At 44.1% G+C, this 16,719-nt stretch overlaps 1 protein-coding gene across 4 annotated transcripts in view; it reads right to left on the bottom strand.

Annotated features, from left to right (window-relative positions):
* Nucleotides 1–16,719, bottom strand: part of SLC25A21 (solute carrier family 25 member 21) — a 420,995-nt gene that overhangs the window by 102,962 nt on the left and 301,314 nt on the right. The gene's annotated exons all lie outside the window — the stretch shown is intronic.

Raw genomic sequence — 16,719 nt, 5'->3', positions numbered from 1 at the left:
GACATATTATATGCAGGGCACCTGTGTATAACTAATATCCAACACTATAAGGTCACTATACAGGTGTAATATTAGTGTTTCATAGGACTGCAAGTATCATCTACATTATCTGTACTCAGAATAATCGGTGTTATCCGCGGTGAAATAAGAGCTATGTGGAGTGCTATTGCTGTCCTCTTTGTGGTGTTACATAGGACTGCAGATGACTAGTTAACGTGCCTTTTATTTTAGTAACCGTTACTTTTATTTGGGTGAGGAAGAGGAGTATAAATGGGTGTGGTTTGCAAAAGAATATGGCCTGTAAAAAGGGGCATGGCTTGCCCAAAAAGAATTTGCGGTGCCACACATAACTTTGCCGTCTAAATCAGTGTTTCCCAAACTCCAGTCCTCACGGCCCCCCACAGATCATGTTTTCAGGATTTCCATAGTGTTGCACAGGTGAGAGAATTCCTGATGCATTGATGATACTTTCACCACCTGGACAATACTAAGGAAATCCTGAAAACATGACCTTTTGGGGGCCGCGAGGACTGGAGTTTGGGAAACACTGGTCTAAATTAATCTCCCTGAAGGTAGTTCTCAAAAGTTGACAATAAGGGCTCACTCTCATCTGCAGAATGTGTATAAATCAGATGAGTGTAATCCGATAAAAAAATCGGATTGCATTCTGACTAATGTTATTCAATGAATCAGTGCTTATCTGTCATTTTTTTCTCAGTTGGAATCTGGATGAGAAAAAAAATCGCAGCACGCTGCAACTAGCCGAATATATCGGATGAGACTCGCCAATGCAAGTCAATGGGTGCAAGAAAAAAAAATCACACGGCACAAGCACCATGCATGTGCCGTCCGATTTTTACGCACTCATCTCAAAGGAAACCCGACATTTCATCACCCAAATACAGTAAATTCACAGCCTGAATAGTCATAATAGAATAGATATATAGAATAGACAGAAATAGGTCAGTGAGATATATAATCAGTGCTTTGTGTGTGTAGTTTACTGTACATGTATTTACCTAATAAATAAATAAATGAATGAAAAAAAAAATGGTGTGGGGCCCAGCTATTTTTATTAACCAGCTAAGGGAAAGCAGACAGCTGCGGGCTTATATTATCAGACTGGTAAGAGCCAGATAACCTTGACAGATGCCTCTCCATTACTAACCCCTGGGTTTGATATCAGCGGAGTTTACACAGCTGACATCAATCCCAAAAACATTACCCCGATTGCCACCGCACCAGGGCAATCGGGAAGAGCCAAGGCTAAGAGCCAGAATTGGCGCATCTAATGGTTGAGCCATTTCTGGGGCGGCTTAGAGCCCAGAGCTTATTTGGTTAAGAAGGGGCCAATATCCATAGTCCTTCCCAGCCTAGTAATATCATCCCGCAGCTGTCTGCTTAGTCTTTCCTGGTTATTAAAAATAGGCAGGACCCCACATAATTTTTTTAGGGTCCCCTCTTTTTATTAAACATTAAAGGAACAGCAGACAGCTGTGAGCTGATATTAATAGGCTGAGAAGGCCCATTATTATTGGCCCCTTCTCAGACTAAAAAAAAACAGCTCACATTTGTGAGATTTCCCTTAGCTGGTTATTAAAATTAGGGAAGACATTTTTTTACATTTATTCCTAAAAAGCAGCTGGATATGCGCCACAGAGCTTATTAAATATCTAACGGCTATCTATTCCTCTTTATCTGTTGTGGTAGATCGACTCACTCGGCTTCTTAAAGAGGCAGACACAGGAACTGTTTCTATTTAAAGTGCGGCTGGTTTATTGCAATCCTCATAAACCATGTCACCAAAAAACGTAAATACAGCCTTTGTCAGGAAGAAGGTAAAACATGAAATAACAAGTCCATACAAAAGTACTGGTTAGCCCACCTGCCTTAGAGTCCAGCTTCCATGTCCTTTAACAAAAGGCATTCAATACAGGAGACCTGCAATCTCCATACATCCAGCATGTGTGAAACAAACAGATTCAGAGCTGTTACCTCCAGGCCCACCCCACACCAAATGCTCTAAAGGCTGTGAATTTTATCATTTGACCTCCTCACTCTCTACAGATGTGCAATCATCCTAACACTAAAGATGGCTGATTAACCCCTTTTTCCTTCGTGTGCTGGAACCTTTTCCCTATGTTTAACTACTGGAGCTAGCAATCTCAGTGCAACATATTTCCTCTCCAGTACTTTAATAAACTCCAAAAAGGGGCTTTACAATAGGCAAAACAGTGAATTAAAATAGTATATTTTATTGAACAAATATTAAAATCAATGATAAAACAGAAAATTAAACACAAACGGTACAAGACATAAGGTGGGTTAACCCGGAAGTAATTTAAAATGGGTATGGAAACCCTATGATAGTAACAAGGGTGAAAAGCCATCTCTGTTTCAAGAGGCCATTTGGCCATTGATGTCTTCGTTCCCTTAAGAAGGTCGGTCAGGGGTGTGGCTATCATGGCAAAATTCGGGATACACCGCTGATCGTATCCCACCATTCCCAGAAATGCCCGAAGCTGATCCTTGGAGACCGATTTTGGCCAATTTTTGAATGCTTCCACCTTATTCACTTGCGGCGTTAATTTGCTTCTTCCAATGATGTAGCTCAGGTATTTTCCCTATGGCGCACTTCTTTGAGTTTATGGTAAACCCCCCTTTCATCAGCGCATCCAGAACAGCCTGGACCTTCTGCAGACGACTCTCCAATACGGGCTGAATATCACAATATCTTCAAGGTAAGCTGCGGAGTACTTTTTATGAGGGGATAAGATCCAGTATATGGCCCTCCGGAAGGTAGCTGGGTCTCTTTGCAGGCCAAATGGGCTTCTGATATACTGGAAGCAACCGTCAGGTGTTAAAGAGGTCGTCGTCTTCTTCTTGGCACTTTGAGAGAAAGGGATTTGCCAGTAACCTTTCGTTAGGTCCAGGAAGGTGATGTATCTGGCTGACCCTAGCTTTGATATGAGTTCATCGTCGCGGGGTATCGGATACACGTCAATTTTAGCCCCTTCCTTCGAAAACACCTTGCGGTGGGCTTCGGGCATTCTATACAGCTTTTGGTTCACCTGTACATGTAGTTCCGTTAGTATTCCATGTTCACCAATCTGAGTACGTCTTGGTAACTCCAAAAACAGGTCCCGGTTCTGCTGAAGAAGTTCTCAGCACTGTTTCTGGGCCTGTGACAGTGTCTCTGCCACGGGGACACCCTTAGTGTTATCTTCTGGTATGTCCAACCAACATGGAGTTTCAACTTGGTTTCTCTGTTACCGTGCCTTGACGGATAGTGGCACAAGAGGATTTTGGAATGCAGAGGTGGTAACGGTTAACTGGCAGGTGGGACAGGACTTGCAATATTTTAGTATTTCCCTGTGACATCTGGGCCAATAGTACCTCTGAATGACCCGCTGATGAGTTTTGTCCACCCCCAGAAGGCCAACTAAGACATGTGAATAGACCCTGTCCAACATCCTTTATCTATAGGGTCCTGGTACCAATAATTGCTCCACTATCTCCTCCCTCACTTTAGTAACCCAGTACAATAAGTCCCCACTCAACATTATGAAGAGAAATCTGGTGTTAGCCCCCGACTCCTGTGCTATGCCGTTCATGACTGTTACCTTATTGAATGCCTCTTTTAGATTTAGGTCCCTATGTTGGGTGAACCCAAAATTTTCTCTGGTCATCCCTATCTCAGGAATGTCTGCCTCAGGGGATACTACCTACTCCTCGTCACCTAATACACAGAAGGGAAACTCGTCAGACTCTGAGGTTGGTGTGACTTTTTTAGGGCCAACCCATTTCTTACCCGAGCAATTGAGGTCTCCGCCCCTCCCCCACAAGTCCCAAAACAACACAAAGTCCCAACCTATGATAATTGGGTGCAAAAAATCCTGGACCACGCCGATCTCATGGGACTCAGTACCTCAGACTGTCTCAAAGATAGTCTTTATCATCCCCATGAATGCAGTGGATGCCCACCTTCTTCCCAGGGATCAATTGAAAAGGGAGTGTGTCCCTCACGAGGGTTACCAAACTCCCTGAGACTACTATTCCAGTCCATTCACTTTGACAGGATAAGCTTGGGGCCCCTTGCCAGGTAGACAGTCCACACTGCAAGCTGGATATGCGTAGAAGGAACACCGGCGTCCTATGCTGCAGTCCATTTGCTCGGTGGTCAGGGGACAATGGGCTGCTATATGGCCTGGGCCGTGACATCTCCAGCAAATTACATCCCCTGATAAGGGCCTTGGCATGACCTCTGCCGCCCACTTGGACTTTGGACGCCCCATCCCCTTTTCAACCTATGCCCCCCCAGTATGGAATAGGTTGCCTTCCCATGGACCCGTTGACCCCGATACCTTTCGACCAGTCCGACCAAGTCATCAGCATTCAGGGGATCTCCCTGGGCAATCTAAGTCTGCATCGGGCTCGGAAGAGAGTACACGAACCAGTCCATTACAACTAACTCCACCATCTGCGTTGGGATAGAGGATTCCAGCTGTAACCATTTTTGGATGAGGAGCAACAAATAAAACATTTGGGAGTGAGGGGGTTTGTCCCGGTAATATGCCCAGCGGTGGACCCATTGTGCTCTGACAGACATTGTCACCCCCAAGCACGTCAAAATTTCTGTTTTCAATTTTCATATTCTTTGGCATCCTGTAAGGCCAAATCATAGAAGGCCTTTTGTGGCTCCTCTGTTAAGTATGGCACCAGGACTTCTGCCCACTGCTCAGGTGGGAGTTTCTCTCTATCGGAGACCCTTTCAAAAATGGTTAAAAAGGCCTCAATGTCATCACCCGGGGTCATTTTCTGCAAGGCTCTCCTCACCGCCTTCTGGACAGAGAAATCATCAGCTGACATTGGAGTCGGAGCCGCTGCGGTGCCACGAACCGTCGCTGTGAATAAATCAATCTGCTGCTGTTGTCGACTCTGTTGCTGGTACTGTTGGAGCTGCTGCAAATGTTGCATAAGCAGCTTACTTGACTCCTGTTGTGCCAGCTGTTGCTGCTCCCGATGCTGCTGCAGCTGTGTCAGAAGTGACAGACAGTCACCCTGCAGTTGGTTGCAGGAGATTTCTTTGTTTGCATTAGAGACACCTTCTTAGAAGCTGTCTCTCTAGTTCCCAGCGGCTACCTTTCTCTTGCTAATTAACACCCCGGCCTGGGTGTATAAATACCTGCTGTTTGCTAGAGGGAGGTGCCGGCGATATTCACATGACCCCTTGTGAAGGCTTGAGCAGGAGCTGTACTTCTTCCTCTCTGGAGCTAAGAGGATGTTGGTTCATCTCTCTGAAGTCGACTAAAGCTAAGCTATCTTCCATTGTTTGTTCCCCCTTGTTGTCTTTAGTTGTCAGTGGGGATCGACTAGCGCTCATCCCCTCTCTTCCCTAGCCAGGGTCAAACACCAGGGAAAGACGGGGCGAGGTTTCAGTGCGGTGATTGGTGCGGAACCAATATAAGGATGTTAAGGGAGACAGGGTGATGTAAGGTCAGCCTAGGAGGTCTCCACCACCCCTTTCCCTAGAGTCTGGGCCCCCTTTTCCCCCTTCCTTTCGTGTTGCACTTAGTCTTTCCTACACCTTGCGTGACAGCTGGCTTTGGACCAGTTGCTTGATCAGCTCCTCCATTTTGTCTGACTGCTGTTCCATGCTCACAGCTGCAGTCTGTCCACAGGCATCATGCTTGCTTACTGGGGGTCATGCCTACATTCTCCACCAACTGTGGTAGATCGACTCACTCGGCTTCTTAAAGAGGCAGACACAGGAACCGTTTCTATTTAAAGTGCGGCCGGTTTATTGCAATCTTCATAAACCACGTCACCAAAAAATGTAAATACAGCCTTTGTCAGGAAGAAGGTAAAACATAAAATAACAAATCCATACAATAGTGCTAGTTAGCCCACCTGGCTTACAGTCAAGCTTCCATGTCATTTAACAAAAGGTATTAAATCCAGGAGACCTGCAATCTCCATCATCCAGCATGTGTGAAACAAACAGCTCCAGAATTGTTACCTCCAGGCCCACCCCACACCAAATGTTCTAAAGGCTGTGAATTTTATCCTCTGGCCTCCTCCCGCTCTACAGTTGTTCAATCACCCAAACACTAAAGATGGCTGATTAACCTTTTTCCTTTGTGTGCTGGAACCTTTTCCCTATGTTTAATTACTGGAGCTAGAAATCTCAGTGCTATATATCTCCCCTTCAGTACTTTGTCAGTGACTTTGTCACACTGTATAAAAGATTGCTTTATTAGTTTGAAAACTAGCTTTAAAATTACATAAAGAATTACAGTATGTAAAAGCTGACAATAACACATTGCAGACAGATTGCATACGCATGTCAAATGGATGTCATACGGATGCTAGTTGAGAAAAATCGCATTGTACTAGCGTGACACTCATCTGACTTTTCAGGAGCAACATCGGAGCGATTTTTTATCCACAGATGAGAGCGAGCCCTAAAGGTTATAATGTAGAATTACTTAGTTACGTAAATAGAGGCTTCAGAGTCTTCCTATAGTGTAGTAGAGTCCAAACTGCAGCTTTCTAGCCTTTAGGTATGTTAGGAGTTTTAGTTTTGACAGCTGGAGTGCCACAGCTTGGAGATAGCTAGACAATAAAACTTCCATACATACAGATGGCATCTGATCGATCATTCAATGAGGTTTTATATGAAACAGAAGCATATGGAGGTTCAATAAAGGGTCCATTCACTATAATGGCAGCTCTACAAAGACCCTGTATGAAATGAATACAGCCGTGTTAACATTTTCTAATGTTTAAAAGGACACTGTACTTTCACCAAATTTTGCATAAATCAATAGTACAGGCAAATAAAGAAAATGTGTAATATATCTTATCAGAGAATTATGCTTCTTTCTCCACTTATGAGCCACTTCTTCCTTTTGCCATGCCTCCTAAACTTACCATTCACTCAGAAAAAAAAACTGTTCAAATCTGTCTTCCTCAAGAAAACACAGACTGCCAGAGCAGGAAGGTCAGGGAGGAGGAGGAAGAGAGAGGAGCAGAGTGAGAAAATAACCAGAGGGAAACAGATTCTGCTAAGTTGTCCAACAAGTCTTTTATTTCACCCTAGAGCTGGATTCAATCTACACTGCTCAGTACTGCTGTATAATGTCCTCCGGGGTGCTGCTTCTGTTAGATAAGGAATGAAGTGCAAGAATCCTCCCTATGTGTTGTGCATCGAGATATCAAAGCAGCTAGTAAACACCCTCCAGCTCAGAGTCAATTGCAAATTACTTAAAGTAGTGAATAAATAGTTTACCGTTCAGTCCTTTGTATGCATTGGGTGCCATTTCAAATACTGCTAACCGTTAGGAAATTAGTCCAAGAAAAGTAAAGTTAATCGGCATATCCAAAAAATAGATACAGTATTCAAATTTTATTCCATAAGTATAAAACAACTAAAATACACATGCTGGTGATAGAAAAAATACTGACACGTTTCTGGTGCTGTGTGCGCCCTTAGTCATAGAGGATAAAGGGTTAGCATAGTCATAAAGGGTGAATAACAATGGATTTTCTAAACTTGCCACCTGAGCCCAATCACAACCCTAACACCCTCACTGTGCTTTACAGTACAGGTCTGCCATTTCAGTAAAACAGAAAATTAGTGCATGAAAAGCAATATTAACCACTTCGCGCCAGAGCCTGTTTTTGCCTTCGTGACCGGGCCAATTTTTTCAATTCTGACCACTGTCACTTTATGAAGTAATTACTCTGGAACGCTTCAACAGATTCCCCTGATTCTGAGAATGTTTTTTCATGACATATTGTACTTCATGATAGTGGTAAAATTTCTTCGATATCACTTGCGTTTATTTGTGAAAAAATCTGAAATTTGGCGAAAATTTTGAAAATTTTGCAATTTTCAAACTTTGAATTTTCATGCCCTTAAATCAGAGAGATATGTCACACAAAATAGTTAATAAATAACATTTCCCACATGTCTACTTTACATCAGCACAATTTTGGAACCACATTTTTTTTGTTAGGAAGCTATAAGGGTTAAAAGTTGACCAGCGATTTCTCATTTTTCCAACAAAATTTACAAAAACATTTTTTTAGGGACCACATCTTATTTGAAGTGACTTTGAGGGGCCTTTATGACAGAAAATACCCAAAAGTGACAATATTCTAAAAACTGCACCCCTCAAGGTGCTCAAAACCACATTCAAGAAGTTTATTAACCCTTCAGGTGTTTCACGGGAATTTTTAGAATGTGGAAGAAAACAATGAACGTTTAACTTTTTTTCACAAAAATATTACTTTAGACCCAATTTTTTTATTTTCACAAGGGTAACAAGAAAAAATGGACTACACAATTTGTAGTGCAATTTCTCATGAGCGAGCCGATACCCCATATGTGGGGGAAAACCACTGTTTGGGTACACTGCAGGGTTCGGAAGGGAAGGAGCGCCATTAGACTTTTTGAATGTAAAATTTGCTTGAATAATTAGCGGACGCCATGTTGCATTTGGGGAGCCCCTGATGTGCCTAAACAGTGGAAACCCCCCACAAGTGACACCATTTTGGAAACTAGACCCCTTAGGGAACTTATCTAGATGTGTGGTGAGCACCTTGCACCCCCAGGTGCTTCACAGAAGTTTATAATATTGAGCCGTAAAAATAAAATTTTCACACTTTTCCCACACAAAATGTTTTTCATCCCCTAATTTTGCATTATCATAAGGGTAACAGGATAAATTGCACCATGAAATTTGTTGTGCAATTTCCCCTGAGTACGCCGATACCCCATATGTGGGGGAAAACCACTGCTTTGGTGTACGGCAGGGTTCGGAAGAGAAAGGAGCGCTATGTTGGCTGGGATAGGTTGCAGACACCATGTCACATTTGAAGAGTCGCTGACATGCCGAAACAGCAGAAACCCCCATAAGTGACCCCATTTTGTAAACTACACCTCTCAAGGAATTCATGTAGGGAAGTAGTGAGTATTTTTTCATTTTTAAATTTATACCATTGGGCAGTGAAGAAAACAATTATATTTTTACCACAAAAAAATGTTTTACCTTCAGATTTTACATTTTCACACAGGGCAATGGGTAAAAATGGTGCCGAAATGTGTCACACAATTTCTTCTAAAAGTGTCAATACCCCATATGTGGCTGTATCGTACCGCTCAGCCATACGGCGAGATCTGGGGGGGACGGAGTGCTATTTGACAATTGGAGAACAAATTATTGTAGAATAGGGATTTGGGAGCACAAAATTTTCTGAATTTCTTTTGGGGGGCAAGGGCCATTTTGCTTTTCCAGAGCCTTTCTGCTACCAGTAACTTGGAAGTCCCTTATATTTTTAACAGATAACGGACCTGAGTGGGGACTAGCTTTTTTTGAGGACTGAGTTGAAGCTTTTATTGGGAACATTTTACATATTGTTTATCCGGCTCTCTATGCTAAGCACTTACATCGGGGTTTCCATCTAAATTTCCAAGTGATGTAATTCAGATGAAACCCCTGCGGGATCCATTCACTGTAATGAGGCAGCAGAGTTACTCTGGACTCCGTCTGGCCTCTGTTTAGCGGTGTCCTTTTTTTCAGAAGTGCACAAAACTGTGGCCAACCGCACTTTTATGCACGCCTAAAAAAACTGACAAAGTGGGATCACAGGCCAGACGGCATCCACAGTGCCTATATCTGCCTCATTACAGGGAATCTTCCTTCATGGGTTCGGTCTGAATCACATATTTCAGAGATTTACATGGAAACTCTGGTGTAAGTGCTCAGCGCAGAGCGCAGGATAAATGTGTGCCGAGCCATACTGCGATCTTTGGGAGACATAATAAACAAATCAGTAGCAGGTGAAGAATTGGTTTTATTTATTTTTTATGCCGTTCCTCGTGCGGTATAAGTGATGAGATTACTTTATTCTTCGGGTCGGTGCGATTACAGAGATACCAGATTTATATCGGGTTTTTATGACTGACAGCTGTCACACACTAAAAGATGCTTTTTTTGCAAAATCTAGTTTTTGCATCGCCATATTTTGAGAGCTATAATTTTTCCATATTTCGGCCGACAGAGTCATGTGACGGCTTGTTTTTTGCAGGACGAGTTGACATTTTTATTGGTGCCATTTTTGGGTACGTGACATTTTTTGGTCGCTTTCTATTCCGTTTTTTGGGAGGTAAAATTAACAAAAACCAACATTTCAGGAATTGTTTTTTGAGGTTTTTTTTATGCCGTTCTGCGTGTGGTAAAAGTGATAAGGCAGCATTATTCTTCGGGTCAGTACGTTTACAGCGATACTACACTTACCGTATATTTTTTTTATGCTTTGGCGCTTTTACACAATAAAACAATTTTATAGAAAAAATATTTTTTTTTGCATCGCTTTATTCTGAGAGCTATAACTTTTTTATTTTTCGGCTGATGGAGCTGTATGGCGGCTTTTTTTGCGGAACAAGATGACGTTTTCAGCGGTACCATTTTTGTTTCCATTTTGCTTTTTGATCGCATTTTTTTCCACTGTTTGTTTGGTGTATGATGAAAAAGCATAGTTTTTTGCTCCGTTTTTTATTTTTTACGGTGTGCACAGAAGGAGTTAATTAGTCTGACAGTTTTATAGATCGGGTTGTTTCGGATGCGGCGATACCAAATATGTGTACTTTTTCTGTTTTTGCATAAATATATGGATTTATTGGTTTAATATTTTATTTATTTATTTTGTGATTTTTTTTTAACAGTTTGAAAACATTTTTTAGACTTTTTTTTACATTTTTACTTAGTCCTGTATGGGACATTAATTTTTATTTTTCTAATCCCTGTTCTCATGCAATGCAATAGACATGTATTGCATTGCATGAGAGCTTTGCTGACAGTTTCACACTGTCTCCTGCTAGACTTCAGTTGCAGGCTGAGCCTAGCAGGACACCGTACATGGCAGACCCGGAGGCGGTCATGTGACCTCCGGCTGCCATGACAACGGCAGGTCCTGTCAGACATCAGGGGGCCGTCGGAGAGGTAAGTGGACGACCCCCTCTCTTCTCACTATCTTCTAAATGTCGCGATCGCTATAGATCGCGGCATATAGAAGATAGCAAAGGGTTAACATCATTGGGACCTGATCCAATCAGGTCCCGATGATGTCCCCTGTCAGAGCTGTCGCTCTGCACCTCACCCGCAGCACTTGCAGGACCCTGGGGGTCCTGAGGGCTGCGGGACCACCGACCGTTAATAAACGTCGGCGCTGCACAGAGCCCAGGCAGCGCCGACGTTTATGTACAGTGGGCGGTCGGGAAGCGGTTAAGCAAGTACAGAATTATAAATTAAGAGCATATAATACACCAATGAGTAAAACATACTAAGAAATAGTAAAAGATATATCAGGTTATGCAATCCTTAAAGGGGTTTTCCCCTGTGGCACCCCAGGGGTCTGGTTGCCACAGTAATAGAAATATTATGTCTGAGAGCAAGTGGGAGGTTTCTCTGGTCAGGAGCCCTAAGCATGCAACACTGCCCGCCCAGACCTGGGAGGGGAGGAATCTGCCCTTATAAATTGGGTCTGGGGCGGGATTAGGTCAGACAGAGACAGAGCCTGCAGAACAAGCAGAGCAGACAGAGTGTGAGAGTCAGAGCCTGGAGAGGGAAAGTGACAACAGGAGCTCTGTAGGAGCAGGAGCGAGTGCCAGAGGCTGGAAGCTAGAAAGCTCGCCTTGGCTGAAGACACTAAACCCGGACACGGAGTCCGAGGCTGTGGGGACATCCAGGTCCAGCAGCAGAATCCAACCGGCAGGGGATTCCATGTCCTCTGGCCATAGAAGCCCGGAGGCACGGTCAGAAGCAAGGGACCAGCACCGCCATCGTGAAGCGGAGGCTAACGGAAGGCCCCAAGTCACCGGCCATACGGGTGAGCACCACACGGTATACTCAGGGACGTGGGCTACTTCTACCCGCATAGAGCAAGGTAGCCAGGAAAGAGTGCAGATAGTCGGGGAGGCCTACAACTCCACCTGGCCAGGGGAGATCCTACTTGCTTACAGACTGACCAGGCCCCTACTGCTAACCAGTACTCCCGGGAGGGTCTGCGTTATTCCATCAGTAAAGACCCTGAACTGCACCACACGTCTCTGTGTTTCATCGCCGCACCAGCACCATCAGCACTGGGACGCTCACACCATCACTCCCATCATCCACACTAGCTGCCCTGAGGCAATACTTCTCCCGTGGGGAGTTATCCCATACTTGGCTGCGCATACAACATCAGCCTCAGCGGTCTGCAGCGCAGCGGCGGTCCCCACTGACCGCAATCCACGGGTGGCGTAGTCGGACATTTGTTATCACACTCAGACTGCCACTGGTTTGACCGCCCTGGGCACGGATCGGGTCACCGCCACGGAGGACTACAACCCCCAGCGATCCGGCTCCGGGTATCCCCTGCACAGCACAGGCCCAGGGGGCGCGTCACCCCTACTATAGAAGTTATTCTCAATGGGCCCAAGGCGTGGGGAGTAAAAGAAAAAATTTTGGCTTCTTCTGCTCACTGATTGGCTCAGGATGTTGAGGATTTTTTTTTTTGGACATTGAGAATATCTTTAAAATAAAAGGGAAATATAAGGGGTCAGCCTCAAAATCTGGCAGATGTCCATTCTCTACATTGTGGGACTCAGTTCTTAATATCTGTTTAGACCCTTAGTTTTGAAGCAGTGAATTACATTTCTATTTTTACTTCTTGTTGTTTTTAACTTAGCATGCGGATGTTTTATTAGGGGAACCTGTCAGGAGAAAAATACTGTCCAAACCACAAAGACATGAAATACAGACAAGCTTCCTCATTACAACCAATGTATCCTACTCGGAAACTCTGCAGCTTTTCAGTGAACACATAGTTCAGCTTGATTAGCAGGTAAATAAGGAAAAACCTGCTGCTTAGGGTGTTGTCCATGACTAAGACATTGATGAACTATCATTGCGATAAAGCTGGGGGGATCCCACACCCAACACCCCCACAATCAGTTATTAGCAGGTCCCCTGATGTTGGAGCGGGAGCACTACAACTCTGTACGCTAGTGAGTGGCCATTCTCGAGTACCGCAACTCAGTTCCTGTTTATTCTGTCAATGATGCCAGTGGAAAAAGGAAAAACCTTCTAGATTTCTGGAAGAGTCGGCAGTTTCCCAGGAGCCACAGAAGCCTCGTAGAAATCAGCACTACCCCAATGTTTGTTAAGGCCTTGCTTCTGAGTCCCAGCCATAAGAGGGCTGGTCATGGATGGATGTGGCTTGTCAGAAAGGAGCGTGGCTATGTGTATCAAACCAAGATTTCCCATCTGAAAAACAATACATTACTCTACAAGAGGAGATTGTAAGAGAAGCAGCAGGACCCAAGACAACAGAAAATTAAAGCCGAGAGAAATAAATCTGCTGGATCACCAGTCACAGACTATACCTGAAAAAAAACCTTTATAACTCTACAAGGCTGCAGAATGTTACTGACAGGAACAAACAGCTCTCCTGTCCGTCCCATTTATCACAGCGCCTGACATTGAAGCATCCTGTGTGCTACCTGTGAAAAAACCGCCAGCCACACCTTCCTGGCCACACTTCTATTCTGGCCTGACAACCAAATATATGATTTTCATTATTTTCCCTAAAAGTGCACTCTTCTCCTCATATAATGTAGGTGAATGCGCAGGATACGGGGCTGCCAGAATAAAGCATCGGTAACCTGAACTAACACAAACAGCAGCCGCAAAATGGCAAAGGCCCATTAGAGATGGGATCTGAGAAAAGACGGGCATCAGAGCATTACTGAACAAACAGCACACCTGAGAAGAGGGCCTTTCTCCCTTTCAGATGCCCCAGCCCCCTCATTTATCTGTCATCAGGGTCGGACAGCAAGGAAATAAATGAACTCTTACCCACACAGCTGCGCTAAGATCGCACACCAACTCTGCATCATCTACTAGATTGCTCTTAATTACATTGAAAGCATATATACAGTCATCGCCGAAAGTGTTGGCACCCTTGAAATTGCTCCAGAAAATGAAGTATTTCTCCCAGAAAATTATTGCAATTAAAAATGTTTTGTTAGGCTATGTGCCCACGTTGCATTTATGAAGCAGAAAATTTCTGCTGCATAAATGCAAGTCCTCTCCCGGAAAAACGCATGCGGAATTCCGCACGCGTTTATCGCGCATTTTTCGCGCGTTTATCACGCGTTTTCCACATGCGGAATTGCCTTGCGTTTTTTATGCATTGGACAAAGGCAATTCCGCTTGCGGAAACGCAAAATTAAATGACATGCTGCGGATTTTTGAACGCGGCATAAACGCTGCGGAAAAATCCGCAGCATGTGCATAGAACTTGCGGAATCCCATTGGGGACCATGGGGTGCAGATATACATGCGTTTTTCAAGCGTTTACGCTGCGGAAATTCCGCAGCATATACGCTTGAAAAATGCTACGTGGGCACACAGCCTTATACACGTTTATTGCCTTTGTGTGTATTGGAACAATACAAAAAAAAATGGCAAATTGGACATAATTTCACAAAACAAAAAAAATGAGGTGGACAAAATTGTTGGCACCTTTCTAAAATTGTGGGTAAACAACTTTGCTTCAAGCATGTAATGCTCATTCAAGCTCACCTGTGGCAATTAACAGGCATGGGAAATAGGAAAATCACACCTGAAACCAGGTGAAAAAAAGGGGAGAAGTTGAATTAATCTTTGCATTGTGTGTCTGTGTGTGCCACACTAAGCATGGAGAACAGAAAGAGGAGAAGAGAACTGTCTGAGGACTTGAGAACCAAAATTGTTGAACAATATCAAAAATTTAAAAGTCCATCAAAAGTTTACAAGTCCATCTCCAGAGATCTTTATGTTTCTTTGTCAATGATGCGCAACGTAATCAATTACTTTACAACCCATGGTACTGTAGCTAATCTCCCTGGACATGGACAGCAGAGAAAACTTGATGAAAGGTCGCAATGCAGGATAGTCTGGATGGTGGATAAACAGCCCCAATCAAGTTCCAAAGAAATTCAAGCTGTCCTGCAGGCTCAGGGCAAACTATCAATCAACATTTGAATGAAATGAAATGCTGTGCCAGGAGACCCAGGGGGACCCCACTGCTGACGCAGAGACATAAAAAAGCTAAACTACAGATTGCCAAAATGTATGTGCGTAGTCCAAAATCCTTATGGAAAGCATCTTGTGGACAGATTAGACCAAGCTAGAGGTTTTTGGTAAAGCACATCCTTCTACTGTTTACCGAAAACAGAATGAGGCCTACAAAGAAAATAACACAGTACCTACAGTCAAATATGGTGGAGGTTCAAAAGATGTTTTGGAGTTGTTTTGCTGCTTTTGGCATTGAGTGCCTTGACTGTGCAATGCATCATGAAATCTGAAGATTACCAAAGGAGTTTGGGTCGTAATGTAGTGCCCTTTGTCAGAAATCTGGGTTTGTGTCCTAGGTCATGGGTTTTCCAGCAGGACAATGACCCCAAATATACATGAAGAAGCACTCAGAAAAGGATGGAAACAAAGTGCTGGAGAGTTCTGAAGTGGCCAGTAATGAGTCCAAATCTAAATCCCATTAAACACCTGTAGACAGATGTTAAAATTGCTGTTGGGAGAAGGCGCCTTCAAATATGAGAGACCTGGAGCAGTTTGCAAAAGAAGAATGGTCCAAAATTTCAGTTGTGAGGTGTAAGAAGCTTGTTGGTGGTGTGACAGAGTCACTGGTATGGTATATGAGGGGAAGTATGTGTCACGCAGGTTGCTGGCCCGTGTGAACTGAAACCAACAGACTTTCTGCCAGCATGTTATATGCTGGAGGTTAACTCCTTTAAAGGGTGTGGTTTTATGGGAATGACGTAGAGATGGGAGGAACGTCATTCCCCATACTTCCGCCTCAGGGTGTGGCTGAGAAACGTTTAAATGCTCAGTCACCTTTTTTTTTTTCTGTTGTTGAGTTTGGAGTGGCAAGGACTCCAGACTGGAAGGCCACAGCTCAGAGAGGAGCTAAAATCTGGGACTACAATCTGTGTGGCTAATCCCACACTACTATGGACTGTGTTATCGTTTATCTTTTTTTGTTTTGTTGTTTTGCCAGTAAGGCTGTGTTTATTTTTGCTTTAGTGCAGAGCTTTATGCCACATAATAAAGTCTGCAGAGAAAACACGGTTCCTGAGTCTACTTCCAGAAGCGGAAAAAGTGAGGCGTCAAATCACAGTTGGTGCGAGAGTGTGTGTAAGATTCCAAGAACACGTGTACCTGCCACAGAGACCAGTGGATGTCCTGGGTAAAGGCCGTCAGCCTGCCAGAGAAGTCCGGCAGCATGGAGGAGCTCATTAGGCACCTTGTCCAGAGCCAGCAGAGCACGCAGCAACTGCACTTGTAGAGCATGCAGCAGCCCCAGCAGAGCATGCAGCAGCAGCAGCAGCACAGAGAGAAGCTACAGCAGCAACGGGAGCAGCTACAGCAGCAACGGTAGCAGCTACAACAGCAACGCGAGCAGCAGCAGGAGACAAATAAATTCCTGATACAGCAAATCCAGCAGCAGCAATAACAGATGGAGCTCCTAGCAGGGGAGATCCGTGGCAGGACATCCGCTCCACCCCCAGATCCAGATGATGACGCACACGTCAGGAAAACGGTAAGGAGAATCTTACAGAAGATGACCCCGGGGGATGACGTTGAAGCATTCCTGACTATTTTTCAAAGGATG

The sequence above is a fragment of the Phyllobates terribilis genome, unplaced genomic scaffold, assembly GCF_046119375.1.
Source record: "Phyllobates terribilis strain yellow unplaced genomic scaffold, ASM4611937v1 Scaffold_7__3_contigs__length_470593459, whole genome shotgun sequence".
Lineage (NCBI taxonomy): Eukaryota > Metazoa > Chordata > Amphibia > Anura > Dendrobatidae > Phyllobates > Phyllobates terribilis.
This window is presented reverse-complemented; position numbering and strand designations above follow the sequence as displayed.